Consider the following 16987-nt stretch of genomic DNA (forward strand, 5'->3'; position numbering starts at 1 on the left):
GATGATGTATTTCGCAGTTTGTGTTGAGAAATCTATGAGCGGTGTAGCTGAATCTTCGCACATTACGAAATAACTTCTTTGCAAGAATGCGTAAACAAAAGAGCATTGTACGATGGGGATAAACAGAACAAGTTCGCGCTTTCATGGACAGACTGACCATATGTTCTGGGAGGTGGACGCCCAAGTACTCACCCGACTATCGAATGATTTAGACAAATGCCGGGATGATTACTGTTATAAAATCACATTCTTTTTAACCTGGACCTGTAAGCATGTAAATCCGTGTACGAATCAATTATGTTATTTATTTTTAATCCGTAATACAGTGGCAATATTTTCGCCAGATTGTTGTTAGGGACATGATGCAGAATTCATTACGTGTTCTATTGCGGCATACAAGGTATTTCCAAGTAGGTTTGGAACCTGTTAGCACATGTCATAGTCTAAAATTACGTTCATGGTCGTACACAGGACCATCAAATGGAATTCTTCCTGTGTCCTCAATCGCTACGCTGTAAAAGATAAAAAATTTAAAAAAATCGTGTATCTGAAGTTATGAAAATATTAAAAGAACAGGATCATATAAGTATCTAGGAGAAGTCATCGTGCCTAATGTACAGGAAAAAGAAACAATCGCAGTAAGATTGCGAAAGATCGAGAACATTTCCCCTACAAAAGAGGTTTATAGTGCAAAATGTATTCTGTAGAAATGCGAAATCGATATTAGAAGACTATAAATTGGTGGAAATGCGTACATGTATCAAAAACATTAATTTTAGGGCCAGTAATAGAAAATTGAGAAATCAGAAAAAAATCAAAGAAAAAAATGTGAAAAAGATACTAAGAATAGAACAACAGTAGAAAAATGTAAATTAAGATGTACCACAGAAGTATACAATCGTGTAGAAAGAATTACAGCCGAAATTAGGAAAAGAAGACAAATATGTTGTGTGGGCACATCCTAAGAATGAGTCCCATCTGAATTGTACAACATTTCGATAAAGTAAAAGGCAAATCTCACTAGCTTAGCAAAGTCCACGAAGACCTAGAAGCAACTGGCGTAAATAAGCAATAAACCGAAAACGTAATGAGATATAGAAACAGAATTATTAAATGAGAAGATCTCAAGACACTCCAGTTCAAGAAGACAGTGAAGGAAATAGAGTGAAGAAGAGAGAAAATAAAAACAGTGAAGACATGGATTATCGGAGAAAGTATGAAAGTAGCTTCGTGGCTTACACATGCTCCTTAGCTGTCGTGTAGCGAAAGAAGAAAAAGCAGATGAAGAAAAAGTAGTTTAAATTTGCCGGTGTTGTGTGGAATTTCGAAATTTATAGAATAACACTTGCTCAGTTCGTCACATTTACGAGGGTTGAATGAAAAGTGGTGCCTCCACCTTCGTTAATTGGGTTTGGATGGGAATATTTTAATAAATGAAACGCAGAAATAATTCTTAGAATGTGATCTTTAATTACCAATATTCACTTTTCCACATAATAATCAGTCAATTGGATACATTTTTGCCAACGATGAACAAGTTTTCTGAAGCCGTCACAGAAGAAGTTGATACCCTGTTTGCGCAACCACAGTCTCGCAGTACTCTCAGCGTCTTCATCAGAAGCATAATGATGTCCTCGCAGATCGTCTTTCATTATCGGGAACAGATGGAAGTCAGACGGTGCTAAATCTGGAGTGTATGGAGGATGCCGTACGGTGGCGAGATTCAGTCTCTGAAGTTCACAATTACGTGTGTGTTGTGTTCAGATCGAAGACTGGGTTGACGCAGCTCTCCTAGTTTGTCTGTCCCGTGCAAGCCTCTTCATCTCTGCGTAACTATTGGAAACAACATCCATTTGAACCAGCTTATCGCACTGAAGCCTTCGTCTCCCACCAAAATCATTGCCCCCACATTTCTTTCCATCCTACCAAATTGACGATGCCTTGATGCCTCAGGATTTGTGCTGTAAATTGATCCCTTTTTTTTGTCCGCCCCCGGCAGCTGAGTGGTCAGCGCGACAGAATGTCACGATAAGCTGGTTCAAAAGGATGTTGTTTCCAATAGTTATGCAGAGATGAAGAGGCTTGCATGGGACAGACAAACTTGGAGAGCGGCGTCAATCCAGTCTTCGATCTGAACACAACACACACGTATTTGTGCACAACAGCATAAATTAATTGTTCTTGACAGGATTAACGGTATTTCGGAACGTCACCTCGTTGGCACATCTAGCGAAAATTCGTTTCGCATTTCATAGGAACTGTAATTAAAAACTGAAGTATAACTGACAGTTTGGCACCTGATGGTGGTCGCAATGTGACGTGCCGTGAAATACTGGAAAATAAGAGTGTTGACTGAAAAGTAATGCGTCCACCTTCGTAACTGTTCAACAATTGGCAGCATTGCTATGCGGCAGGTATTGGCTCGTTCCGTAGCCTCTTCTCTACAGCTCCAGTTGGCGGGAAGCCTTAGCATTGAACGGTTGTGTTTTTACAGCGTAAAGTATGGAAACCTGCGCAGACGGTCGGTCAATGCGTTTTTAGCAACGTGCAGTCATTGAATTCTTGACAGCAGAAGGTGTCACCTTAAGGAGATTCATCAGAGAATGAAAGCAGTTTACGGTGATGGTGTTGATGTGAGTACTGTGTGTCGTTGGGCGAGTAAGTTTAAAGATGTTGAGGCGGGAGCATCTGACCTGCGTGACAAACAAAGAGTTGGACGTCCTGTGAAGGCAACCACCGAGTTTCACAAGCAAAATGTCGACTGACTGATTTAGGACGATCGTCGTATCACTCAGAGAGAAGTTGCAGGCACAATCGGCATTTCACAAGAACGTGTAGGTCACATTGTTGCTTTGCTTGGGTCGGAGATTTTCTCTGCTCAGGGACTGGGTGTTGTGTTGTCCTAATCATCATCATTTCATCCCCATCGACGCGCAAGTCGCCGAAGAGATGTCAAATCGGAAGACTTGCACCCGGCGAACGGTCCACCCGACGGGAGGCCCTAGTCACACGATTTCCCTTCTTTTAGTCAATTTCTCCTCTATTCGATTCAGTACCTTCTCATAAATTATTCGTTTTATCCATCTAATCTTCACATCCTTCTGCAGCGCCGCATTTCAAAACCTTCTACCCTGTTAGTGTCTGAACTGCTTATTATCCACATTTCCCTTCAGTACAGGGGTACACTATCTACCCATAGCTTCAGAAAAGACTTCCTAACATGTAATTTAAATCGATATCGACAAATTTCTCTTTTTCAGAAGAGCTTTTCTTGCTAAAGGCGTTCTATATTTTGTATCCTCTCTCCTTCGGTCATTGTTAGTTAATTTGCTGTGCAACTAGCAAAACACAAAGACTTCTTTTAATATCCCATTTCCAAATCTGATTCCTTAGAGTCACCTGATTTAATTCGTCTGCATTCCAATACACTAGTTTTACTTTTGTTGTTCTTCGTCTTATAATCTCTTTTAAGGACACTGCTCGGTGTATGGGAGGCAGCCCGCCGGGGCGTGGCCGCCGAGGTGTCTCCCGCGCCACGGCGGCGCCGCCGGGGCTGCTGCCCGAAATTTACGCCGACAGCCTCCGTCGCTGCGAGTCTGGGCGCCGGGCCCACCGAACAAAAGGGTTCACGGCCGTAAATTACGCCGGTATCGAGGTCCGCCGCGTAAATCATACGCCAATGAGTATCGAGCCGGCGCGCCCTGTACTCGGCTGCACGTTCATTGCTTCGGGAGGGGCAGACGTCGTCTGCTGCGACTCACCGGCTCACGTCTTTGAAGTGCCTCACTGTTTGAATGCCGCGCATCTGATCTTGCCGCGCTAATTTGCAATAATTTCCTCGTAACTCACCGCTCTTCGCTGGCGATCGTAGTGGAGAATTGCGGCTGTAGCTACCTTGGTCTTTGTGCGCCGCTTGAACCTCCTCCTCTTTGGTTAAGGGTACTAATTTACGTTGTGCGCATTTGGTTGCAACGATTTATTTGTAAGGCGACATAAATGTTCTGTAATAGCGATCAAGGAAAAAATAAATGCCGAGTGATTCATAGGCTGGTGCGTGCCTTTCCATTTGAAGCCTCACAGACGACTTGCTTATTTACTCGTCCCGCTTCTCAACTGCTCCCAGTTCCAGACCTTCCCAACGCAGAAAAACTCACTTGATCACTAGGAATCGACTGCGAGACCTCTGGAACAGCTCCCAGCAACGCCAGCGACCATATCACTCAGGCTGCCTCCGAGCATCGTCGTCTTATTTGCAGAAGTTAATAGCGATTGATGATCTCGCCCGATTTATTCAAAATGGTTCAAATCGCTCTGAGCACTATGCGACTTCTGAGGTCATCAGTCGCCTAGAACTTAGAACTAATTAAATCTAACTCACCTAAGGACATCACAAACATCCATGCCCGAGGCAGGATTCGAACCAGCGACCGTAGCGATCGCTCGGCTCCAGACTAGCGCCCAGAACCGCACGGCCACTCCGGCCGGCCCGATTTATTCGCCTGTATCTGTACTCCGCAAGTGGCGCAGCCTACTTCGTGTGCACCACAGTTACTTCCCTCCTTCCGTGTTCCTGTAGCTAAGCGCCCTCGGAATTGTAGCAGTAACCGACATAGTGGAACACGAAGCCTTTCTTATATCGTCTGCCACGAGAGTTCGATGAAGATCTCCGTGACACTGTCGGGCTTACTATACGAACCTGTCAAGAAACGCATTTGGATTTCCTCTACTTCCTCCATCAACCCTGTCTGGTACGGATCCCAGACTGACTAACGGTACTGAATTATCGGTCGAACGACGGTTTTGTGAGTTGCCTCTTTCGTTGACAGACCACACTTCCTTAGGGTTTTACCAGTGGATCTCAGTCTGGGAGTCCGTTCCCAAAGCTGAGTGGTCAGCGTGTCTGATTCCCATGCAGCGGGCGACATTCGCGGCCGGGTCGGAGATTTTTTGCGCTCGCTGACTGGCTGTTGTGTTGTCATCACCATTTCATCACTATCGACACGCAAGTCGCCCAATGTGGCATCAACTGAAAACAGCAGCAGCTGAGCTTTCCAACGTCCCAATTTGGGGATTTGGGCCATCAGTGCCATATGATCATTTCATTGTTTTCTGCCTGGCATCTGCTGTTCCTACGACTAGTTCCAAGTGTTCGTTCCACTTTAAATTGCCTTATGCCTAATTCGTGAATGTGATTCCTCCAAGTGATAGTTCGGTAATTGTGTAATGATTTGCGCGCCAAGTTGACCGTACCTGCCGATCGGAGTGGCCGTGCGGTTCTAGGCGCTAAAGTCTGGAACCGCGAGACCGCTACGGTCGCAGGTTCGAATCCTGCCTCGGGCATGGATGTGTGTGATGTCCTTAGGTTAGTTAGGTTTAAGTAGTTCTAAGTTCTAGGGGACTGTTGACCTCAGATGTTAAGTCCCACAGTGCTTAGAGCCATTTGAACCATTTTTTTGACCATACCTCCAAAACTACCCACCGCCAACCGCTGGCTTTTGGGTCTGGCGATACCCATGGTTTCCCCGTTGAGCACTATAGTGGTCGCGCGGTGGCTGTCTAGATATAATTGATCGATGTGGTCGCCATCGAATCATGGTAGTCACCAATCACATCCCCTAGCTTTTACACATTTTTTTTTTTTTAAACTAAAAATCTACATTGATCTATAATGTTTTCGAATTAGTATCAATATCACGAAAGAAATTTTGGATTGTTATGGACTACAACGAAAACAAAATCGTCATAACCAGTTAGGAAGATCTCATAGCGAATAATGTGTGCTTTTACAGAGGATCTCAAACGAAGAACAGTTTTGTGAGTGAACAAATTAGTGAAACTTCCTGGCAGATTAAAACTGTGTGCCCGACCGAGACTCGAACTCGGGACCTTTGCCTTTCGCGGGCAAGTGCTCTACCAACTGAGCTACCGAAGCACGACTCACGTCCGGTACTCACAGCTTTACTTCTGCCAGTACCTCGTCTCCTACCTTCCAAACTTTACAGAAGCTCTCCTGCGAAACATGCAGAACTAGCACTCCTGAAAGAAAGGATATTGCGGAGACATGGCTTAGCCACAGCCTGGGGGATGTTTCCAGAATGAGATTTTCACTCTGCAGCGGAGTGTGCGCTGATATGAAACTTCCTGGCAGATTAAAACTGTGTGCCCGACCGAGACTCGAACTCGGGACCATTGCCTTTCGCGGGCAAGTGCTCTACCAACTGAGCTACCGAAGCACGACTCACGTCCGGTACTCACAGCTTTACTTCTGCCAGTACCTCGTCTCCTACCTTCCAAACTTTACAGAAGCTCTCCTGCGAAACATGCAGAACTAGCACTCCTGAAAGAAAGGATATTGCGGAGACATGGCTTAGCCACAGCCTGGGGGATGTTTCCAGAATGAGATTTTCACTCTGCAGCGGAGTGTGCGCTGATATGAAACTTCCTGGCAGATTAAGACTGTGTGCCCGACCGAGACTCGAACTCGGGACCATTGCCTTTCGCGGGCAAGTGCTCTACCACTGAGCTACCGAAGCACGACTTACGGCCGGTACTCACAGCATTACTTCTGCCAGTTCTCATTCTTCTTCTGTAAAGTTTGGAAGGTAGGAGACGAGGTACTGGCAGAAGTAAAGCTGTGAGTACCGGACGTGAGTCGTGCTTCGGTAGCTCAGTTGGTAGAGCACTTGCCCGCGAAAGGCAAAGGTCCCGAGTTCGAGTCTCGGTCGGGCACACAGTTTTAATCTGCCAGGAAGTTTCATATCAGCGCACACTCCGCTGCAGAGTGAAAATCTCATTCTGGAAACAAATTAGTCTTTGCTGGGTCGCATCGACAGTGCCATACCCAAGACGTAAGTCCTGTCTCGCTACGTTTTCCATTTTTTGTGTAACGTTGCAAACGAGGAAATGTCACGTGATCCATGTGATGATCCAGTGTATAGCCATGAACTCTGTCTATGGCAAATATTTTGGGAGATACGGATTCCATTTTAGATTAGAATATGACTAAGGCGCTTCAAAGGCTCTATACCGAAATCGATCTTTGAATATATTGGACTTTATACGGGGGGCGTTCAATAAGTAATGCTAACACTTTTTTTTAAAGCTGGTTGGCTTTCTTCAGGATCCAACACACCATATAACTTCCCACTCTTTTGACTACGAAACCCAGTTTCTCAATAAAATCTCCGTTCGAAGCGAAGGACCTGGCTTCCCGTGTGGTACCACTCTACTGGCCGACGTCGAAACAAACGTATTGCTGCATCAATAACCTCTTCATCATCCACGTACTGAGTGTATCCTTCATTGCGCCAAACAGGTGGAAGTCGCAAGGTGTGACATCCGGACTGTAGGGCGGATGAGGAAGAACTGTCGAAAAGAAGTTGTTGTGAGCTCCTCTCGGATGCGCAGACTTGTGAGAGGCCTTGCATTGTCATGGAGAAGTTCGTTTGCATTTTTGTGTCGACGAACACGCTGAAGTCGTTCCTTCTGTTTCCTGAGGGTAGCACAGTACACTTCAGAATTCATCGTCGCGCCACGAGGGAGGACATCAAACAGCATAACTACATCAGAGTCCCAGAAGACCGTCGCCATGACTTTACCGGCAGAGGCTGCTGCTTAACTTGTTCTTCGAGGAGAGGTGGTATGGCGCCACTCCACGGATTGCCGTTTTATTTCCGGTTCGAAGTGACGAATCTATGTTTCATCGGCTGTGACGGTGCTCGACAAAAAATTGTCACCATCAGCGTCGTAAAGCGCAAGCAATTCAACACAGATGGTCCCTCATTGCTCTTTAAGGCCTTCTGTTAGGCGGCGACGGACCAAGCGGGCACACGCCTCTGAGTACCCCAGCTGGTGGAGAAGTGTGTCAGCACTACCACCACAGGCGTCCGATTGAGCAGCGGGGTGTTTGTGATCTGTCGATTACCACCTGCAAACTATCTAGCCTTATTAATTTAAAAAGGAAGATTTATGATACATGCATCATGCCAGCAGTAACATACGGGCTCGAAACTGACACGACAAGCAGTGCAAGTCGACTCTTGAGTCTGTAAAGAGCAGTACTTGGAGTGAGTCTGAGAGACGGGATGAAGAATGGACAGATAACAAGAAGAGCAGGATAGCGACACTGAAGTGGTATTGGGCAGGCCACGTAGCCAGGAACAACTTCAAACGCACCAAAATGATGATACAGTGCCGTCCGAGGGAATCAAAGAGAAGTGTCGGACGTCCACTGGCGAGATGACAACCGACAACACGCAGGATAAAAACTGGATCCAGACTGCCCAGCAAAGATCGACATGGAAATCTTTTTGGAACAAGTCTATGTCCAGGAGTGGATCTCTAGAGGCTGAAGAAAAAGAAGGGGAAGAAGTAGTATCCTATCGATGAACTAAACTCTGCCCCCCGCTTTAGCGTATGTGACCATTTCATTTCATAACCCTACAAATTGTTACTGCCAAATATTTGTTTGAGTTAACTGATTCCAGTTGTGGCTCAATGATATTTTACTCATAGGATACGTATTTGTGCTCTATGCAGTTTCCAGTTTAACCTTTCTGAACAGTTAAACTGCCGAACTTTGCAGTAGTTTCAAATCTTTTCAAGATTTCATTGAATATTTATGCAGCTTTTTAGCTTCCGTACCTCAGTCGGTAAAAACGGAACCCGTATAGGATTATTTTATTAGGGAGGGGTAAACGTATCAAGTTGAAATTTATGTCAAATACTGTAGTCTGTGTTCTCCTGGCGGAGTGAAACGTTGAAGATTCAGAGTGAATGTAGCCAAAGATACGGCCATTTACGTTACATATTTTGATACTCGCAAACTCACTAATAAAAATTTTTAGGTTACTTCCCATTGACCTACAATAGGTTCCACAGTACAACTAAAGGAAAAAATCCTAAAATTGTTGACTCTTAATTTTATCACTCGAAAAAATGTGTTTTGTCATTTGGTACATGACGTCAAACGTGAAATTAAAACTATCGGTAGTTCTGCATGCAGGCTGACGGGGTCGCAGTGTTAAAGTCAGACATAAAGCAAGGGATCACTTTATTGTCATATGTTTCGTTTCGGAATTTATCCATAATCAGATATTCAGGAGCTATTATTGCACGTAGACGAGCCTGCGAATGCTTGTTTCACACACAAATTCAAACGCCGTATCTACGTATAGTAATTGCTCCTTGGATCTGGTCATGGATAAATTCCAAAACGTGTCATATGAGCAATAAAGTCAGTCTTGCCTGATGTTTGACTTTTACCTGAATGGAGAACTACTGATTTATTTATTTACATAGTTTACGCCCGCATTGGAGCACTAAAATCAAACATAATACAACAGAGTCTACAATGATTAAGTTTAGGTCTTAGCAGTCAGCAATTCCTTCGTTTCCCAAAACTTCTTCATTCGCTGTGATCTGGCTGCTCGTTGTTCTGCAGATATGATATACTTCTTCCGTTCTGATGGTTTGGATGTCAGCCCTGTGTATTTGTTCTTCAGAAGCAGTTTCTCTTCTCTGTGTTGAATTTGGTGTGTGGTGATGTTCATTTAATCCAGATCACTTTGCACTTCTTTAAACCAGAATGTTTTGGTTTTACTCTTCCAGAAGTAGTCAAAAAGTTGCTTGAGGATTGTAGTATTTGGTAGGCGAGATATGTGGCCGAAAAATGCAATCCTTCTTATACGCATTGTATCGATAACGGATTCACTTTCTTTATACACTACTGAAGTGGGCAAAAGTCTCCACTGCCCATTAACTTGATGTTTCTCACTGATAATCGTTCGGAGTGTTCTTCTATCAACTTTCTGCAATTTGTCAGTTGTTGCTTGAGTATTTAGCCTGAATAGTGTTTCACTTGCATATGTTGCCTCTGGTTCAACGACGGAGGAGTAATGTCGAAATTTAGCATTTATTGAGAGAGATCGTTTTTTGTAGGTTGGCCACGTGGTTCTCTGCGCTCGCTGAAGTTTTAATGCTCTACGATCTGTTGATGCTCTTTCATTAACATTCCAAGTAATAATCTCACCAAAATATTTAAACTTTTCTACTACTTTAATTTTTTTATCATTATGGAGTACGATACGGGATGTGTCAACTGGGAAGCTGGACATCATTTCTGTTTTCTCAAACTAAATTTGCAATCCGACCTTTGCCGCTAATCGTTCTAGTTGTTCTATCTGAACCTTTGCTTCATCAATATTGTTTGCTAACAGCGCCAAATCATCTGCAAATGCAAGGCAGTTGACTCGAATCTTTCTTCCAGTGTTAACAGATGGTGGGCATATCTTGTTCCATTCGCGCATGATTTTCTCCAGCATGCAATTGAGCAATAATGGAGACAATCCATCGCCTTGTCGAAGGCCAGTATGAATTTCAAAAGGTTCAGAGAATTCATTTCTGAACCTTACTCTAGTATAGTTTTTAGAAGTGTGACTGCAACGTGGTTGACAAGTTTCTGATGTAAACCAAATTCTTTAAGAATTGACAGTAGAGATTCACGATGGACACTATCGTAGGCTTTTTTAAAATCGACAAACGTGATCACTAGTTTCTTGTCCCTGACTCTTTGATGTTTCATTATCCATTTGAGACTAATAATTTGATCAGGACAACTTCGTCCTGGACGAAAGCCTCCTTGATATTCGCCTAGTTCACCATCAAGCTGTTCATGAATTCTGAAATACAGAACCTTGGAAAAAATTTTATAAGTAATACCTAGCAGCGATATACCCCTATAATTATTTGGATCCAATCTGTCTCCTTTTTTGTGTAGTGGATGGATTATTGCAACATTCCATTCCTCTGGTAACTTCTCAGTATTCCAAATGTCAGAATAATTTGTACATTTGCATATTTCCATAGCTCTGCCACTAGTTGGGTCTCACCTGCTGCTTTATAATTCCGAAGTGAGTTAATCGTTGCTTGTACTTCATATGGATGTGGTGGTATAACTCTTTCTAAATGCGTTTTATTTGTTGGATTACTACTGATTACTATAATAGTGGTCGCCTGCCTCCTGCATGTCTTTATGTGACATTTATATTATTGAAATCGAACATTCTCGATAATGTTGCAATCCCTGGGACTGATATCTTGGTAGGGTCAATGTCGATAACGGGAAAAAACCTCGACATTCTCGATTGGCTCAAATGGCTCGGAGAACTATGGGATTTAACATCTGAGGTCATCAGTCCCCTAGAACTTAGAACTACTTAAACCTAACTAACCTAAGGACATCACACACATCCATGCCCGAGGCAGGATTCGAACCTGCGACCGTAGCGGTCGCGCGGTTCCAGGCTGTAGCGCCTAGAACCGCTCGGCCACGACATTCTCGATTCACAGAATGCATCATTAAGTTTGGACGGAAGCCTCAGTGCGTGAGTCCTACTTGCACGTGGCCAGTTTTGTCAGACAGTGCCTCATTATAGACAACCGCCTGCGAAAAGTGTGACGTTAATATTGTCAGTCAGGTCTTTAGTATGCAGCAGGAGCAGCAAGGGTCCCACCACAGTACTCTGGGTTACTTTACATCTCTTCATGACTCCTATGAGAGCGTAGATGAAGATGAAATGGGAGATACGATACTGCGAGGAGAGTTCGACAGAGCACTGTAAGACCTAAGTCGAAACAAGGCCCCGGGAGTAGACAACATTCCATTAGAACTACTGATAGCCTTGGGAGAGCCAGTACTGACAAAACTCTACCATTTGGTGAGAAAGATGTATAAGACAGGCGAAATTCCTTCAGACTTCAAGAAGAATATAATAATTCCAATCCCAAAGAAAGCATGTGTTGACAGATGTGAAAATTACCGAACTATCAGCTTAATAAGTCACAGCTGCAAAATATTAACGCGAATTCTTTACAGACGAATGGAAAAACTGGCAGAAGCCGACCTCGGGGAAGATCAGTTTGGATTCCGTAGAAATGTTGGAACACGTGAGGCAATACTGACCGTACGACTTACCTTAGAAGCTAGATTAAGGAAAGGCAAACCTAGGTTTCTAGCATTTGTAGACTTAGAGAAAGCTTTTGACAATGTTGACTGGAATACTCTCTTTCAAATTCTGAAGGTGGCAGGGGTAAAATACAGGGAGCGAAAGGCTATTTACAATTTGTACAGAAAGCAGATGGCAGTTATAAAGAGTCGAGGGACATGAAAGGGAAGCAGTGGTTGGGAAGGGTGTGAGACAGGGTTGTAGCCTCTTCCCGATGCTATTCAATCCGTATATTGAACAAGCAGTAAAAGAAACAAAAGAAAAGTTTGGAGTAGGTATTTAAAACCATGGAGAAGAAATAAAATCTTTGAGGTTCGCCGATGACATTGTAATTCTGTCAGAGACAGCAAAGGACTTGGGAGAGCAGTTGAACGGAAGGGACAGTGTCTTGAAAGGAGGGTATAAGATGAACATCAACAAAAGCAAAACGAGGATAATGGAATGTAGTCGAATTAAGTCGGGTGATGTTGAGGGAATTAGATTAGGAAATGAGACGCTTAAAGTAGTAAAGGAGTATTGCTATTTGGAGAGCAAAATAACTGATGATGGTCGAAGTAGAGAGGATATAAAATGTAGACTGGCAATGGCAAGGAAAGCGCTTCTGAAGAAGAGAAATTTGTTAACATCGAGTACAGATTTAAGTGTCAGGAAGTCATTTCTGAAAGTATTTGTATGGAGTGTAGCCATGTATGGAAGGGAAACGTGGACGATAAATAGTTTGGACAAGAAGAGAATAGAAGCTTTCGAAATGTGGTGCTACAGAAGAATGCTGAAGATTAGATGGGTAGATCACATAACTAATGAGGCAGTATTGAATAGAATTGGGGAGAAGAGGAGTTTGTGGCACAACTTGACAAGAAGAAGGGACCGGTTGGTAGGACATATTCTGAGGCATCAAGGGATCACAAATTTAGCATTGGAGGGCAGCGTGGAGGGTAAAAATCGTAGAGAGAGACCAAGAGATGAATACACTAACCAGATTCAGAAGGATGTAGGCTGCAGTAGGTACTGGGAGATGAAGAAGCTTGCACAGGATAGAGTATCATGGAGAGCTGCATCAAACCAGTCTCAGGACTGAAGACCACAAGAACAAACAACAATGAGAGCAGAATTGCACATTCACTCATTTTGCGGTATGCGTCGTAACTGTGAGGCTGCACGCGTATTTTAACGGCAGCATTCCGTGTAGAGAGAAGGCAAGGTCGCATGCCGGCCGTGTCTCGTGTGGTAGGACTTTGGCCCCCGTGGGCCGCCTGCGTTATCAGGACAGGCGACACGCATCACACGGCTGGCAACGCGACACGCACGGACAGCCCGCCCTCCGGCGTCACGCACCGCCGCCGCTTCCTACGGCTCAGCACTCACTCGTACACATGCTGCGCTCGTCCGCTCCTGCAGGCAGCGGGGCCAGGGCCATACAGATGCCGCGCTCACCGACCACGTCCTACTCGCAGGCCGCGCCACGCAAGCTCGCGCACAACGTAACTGAGCGCGAGCCGCTGTAACAAGTGTGTCGTGACAAATGGTATCGTTTTATGTCAGCACAACAGACCAAAGATCCCCAGTCTTAAATCCAAGTAGTTTTTCGTATTCAACCCGTTTTTGTTCGGCAAAGATTAGTAAATACTCTATCTCGTAAAAGGTCTGTGGACACCCGTATATGTAATGCAGAATGTGCTACCATTGTTGCATAAGTCCGTAGCTTTCAAAAGTGCGTAGAGTTTTTAATCACACAATGAAGGCTTTCACGACCGGATGGTAATTCTTCCGGGTTATATGGCCGTAGTCTATGGAATTCTTCTATTCCTAACGTTTCGTCCAATACTACGTTGGACATCCTCAGAGGTATGGCTGGTCCTGCTGAGTCCTGCCGACTGACGAGTCGGGCGTCGGAGAGCGGCCTAAATACCGAGGGAAGTGGGCGTGGTCTAGCTTGCACATAGTAGAAGAGAGAAAACTAGTCAAAGATAAAATGTATCTATCGATGATAGTCCGTCATAGATAAAAATCACTTATCGATTCTGTAACGCCACTGTCCATACCTCACTTAATTTCAAGGCCTCTTCTTTTCTATTAAAATTATCTTACATTTTATCTTTGACTAATTTTCTCTCTGCTACTATGTGCAAGCTAGACCACGCCCACTTCCCTCGGTATTTAGGCCGCTCTCCGACGCCCGACTCGTCAGTCGGCAGGACTCAGCAGGACCAGCCATACCTCTGAGGATGTCCAACGTAGTATTGGACGAAACGCTAGGAATAGAAGAATTCCATGGACCACGGCCATATATCCCGGAAGAATTATCAACAACAGCGTAGAGTTGTTGTTTTGCATGTCGGTATTCCGGCTGCTATGGGTTTATTTATCCGTTGTCTATTTTATTTGTAGTTGACTGTTGCTGTTTGAGTTTGGAATTGTCATTTGGAGATAGTGAGTGGAGCTGTGGACGCTACACAATGGAATGTCAAAGGTAGAAATCGGAACGCTTCCGACATATTCTTCTGTTTGAGTTCAGTAGAGGGGCGACAGCAGCAGAGGCAGCTAGAGACTGCGCCGTGTATGGGGATAATGCCATTGGAGAGAGCACGATCAGAAAATTGTTGTGGACTGGCAAGACAGCCAATCCACAATGACAGATAGCCGAAAGGCACGCGTTTAAGCTCACGCAGGCTGGCGTGAGGTCTGGAACAGGTAAAGTAATTGAGACTAGCAAATAAAGTACGTAGCTGCTGGAATACTTAACTTTAATCCATAATTGGTGAACATCGGTCTGACGGTACATGCATCACAAGATAAATAGCAAATGATAATGGCGCCTTGCTAGGTCGTAGCAAATGACGTACTGAAGGCTATGCTAAACTGTCGTCTCTGCAAATGAGAGCGTCTGTATACAGTGAACCATCGCTAGCAAAATCGGCTGTACAACTGGGGCGAGTGCTAGGGAGTCTCTCTAGACTAGACCTGCCGTGTGGCGGCGCTCGGTCTGCAATCACTGATAGTGGCGACACGCGGGTCCGACGTATACTAACGGACCGAGGCCGATTTAAAGGCTACCACCTAGCAAGTGTGGTGTCTGGCGGTGACACCACAGAAATGATGTTCTCTTTTTAAGGAGGATTGTTTTGACATTAGTGACTCTTCACGTACATGAAGACCGAAGGCCTTCGGCGTCTGATGAAGACCGTTTAAGAGTATAATCAGGTCAATGTACTCGAGAAGTGGCAAATGTGATAAACTGTGATCATTCCACGACTTTTACGGACAATGAGGAAGGTTAAAAAAATCGGGTGTGTGTGGGTAGCGCATGCTCTAAGCCAAACGCACAAAAATCAGCCGAAAAATCAGCCGGTGTCCATATGTGCATCTCTCCTTGCTCGTCATCAGTTGCTCAGTCAATAACACTGTCCATTCTTATCGTGTTTCGTTACGGGTGACGAGAAATGGCGTCTTTATGCTAACATAAGGAAAAGAAAGGAATGGTTGAACCGAAACAAAGCAGCAACTAGCCGTACAAAGACCTTCACGCATCCAGAGAAGATAATGTTACGCATCTGGTGGAACAGCGATGGCATGGTGTACTACGAAATGCTTCCCCGAGGTGTAACCATCACTTCTGACATTTGTTGTCAACAACTGAGACGTCTTGTAGGCGCAGTCCGAGAAAAACGACCAGGAAGACTGCTACTGCACTATAAAGCCCGCCCGCATTCGGCTAGACTGACAAAAAACACGGTACAGAAGTTACGTTGGGAAGTCATTCCACACCGCCTTATTCATCTGATATTGCGCCTTCAGTTTTCCCCTTTTCCGCTCTCTATGCAACAGCCGTCAAGGAACTTCCTTACCGGATGAAAAAGCGCTCCGAACATGCCTCGACGAGTTCTTCACCTCAAAACCGCGTGATTTGTAGAGTTGCATAACTGAAAAGTTACCCCAGCTTTGGCAGACTGATGTAAATAGTAAAGGGGAATATATTATTGGAGACTAAAGTCTCTGTTATCTGTTCCTGTTGTTTGTATTTGTAAAACTGAAAAAAAACGCTACGAACCTATGCACGAATCCAATAGCTGACACGAGAGGCAGACCCGCCGGTGGGGAGTATCGTGTTGTCAGCAGAGAATCGCCGGCAGGTGTGGCCGAGCGGTTCTAGACGCTTCAGTCCGGACCCGTGCTGCTGCTACGGTCGCAGGTTCTAATCCTTCCTCGGGCATGGATGTGTGTGATGTCCTTAGGTTAGTTAGGTTTACGGGACTGATGACCTCAGATGTTAAGTCCCATAGTGCTCAGAGCCATTTGAACCATCAGCAGAGAAGCAGTGACAGCAGAATGTGCCAGTCAGGAGAACTCAGTGATTTCGAATGTTGGCTAGTCACTGGCTGTCGCCTAAATAGCAAATACCTCCGGGACATTTCAACCTTTCTGAAGCTGCCCTATTCGACTCTTGGTGACGTGGTGTTATTTACCCACGAGTTGCTTTCATCTGGTGTCACGCCCACTAATCCATCGAACTAACCTAGCACCCCTCTTGGCATGCATTATACCAAACACTGACTGATTTGTCAAACGCGGGGAAGGAAACTGGCTGCGACTTATGAGGAGAAGCGATTCATTCAGCACAGGAAGCTTTAATCTGGCTCACCGGACATGAGTTTAAAAACAACTTACGAGGTGCCGGGGCTAACAGTGTATTTAACACTAAATTCTTCTAGATTCTTCATATGGAGATGATGCTCTAAGACCCCCCCTTTTCTAACTCCGACTTTTGCTGTTGCACATGGATTAAGAAGAAACGCGAACTGACTGTAATCGACCCTGCAAGTGGAGTAGAAAAGAGTTTGGCACCTGCAATAATTTAGTTGGATAGAAATTAAGGGAAGTTTCATTAACGTAGTGGGAAATGAAAGGGTTTCTCTATCGATTTACAGAATGAAAGTTCTGTCCAAAATAACAATTTGATTTATATAACTAAACTCAAAATAGTA

The 16987-nt window shown here is 44.6% G+C and overlaps 1 protein-coding gene and 1 non-coding gene across 2 annotated transcripts in view; one reads left to right on the top strand and one right to left on the bottom strand.

The window, feature by feature from the left end:
- LOC124711187 (HIV Tat-specific factor 1 homolog) overlaps nt 1-16987 on the top strand; it is a 580556-nt gene that overhangs the window by 429563 nt on the left and 134006 nt on the right. The window lies entirely within an intron of this gene.
- On the bottom strand, nt 5859-5933 carry Trnas-cga. Its single transcript has one exon. It is a non-coding gene; the product is annotated as a tRNA-Ser (tRNA).

Source organism: Schistocerca piceifrons, chromosome 8 (assembly GCF_021461385.2).
Source record: "Schistocerca piceifrons isolate TAMUIC-IGC-003096 chromosome 8, iqSchPice1.1, whole genome shotgun sequence".
NCBI classification, from domain to species: domain Eukaryota; kingdom Metazoa; phylum Arthropoda; class Insecta; order Orthoptera; family Acrididae; genus Schistocerca; species Schistocerca piceifrons.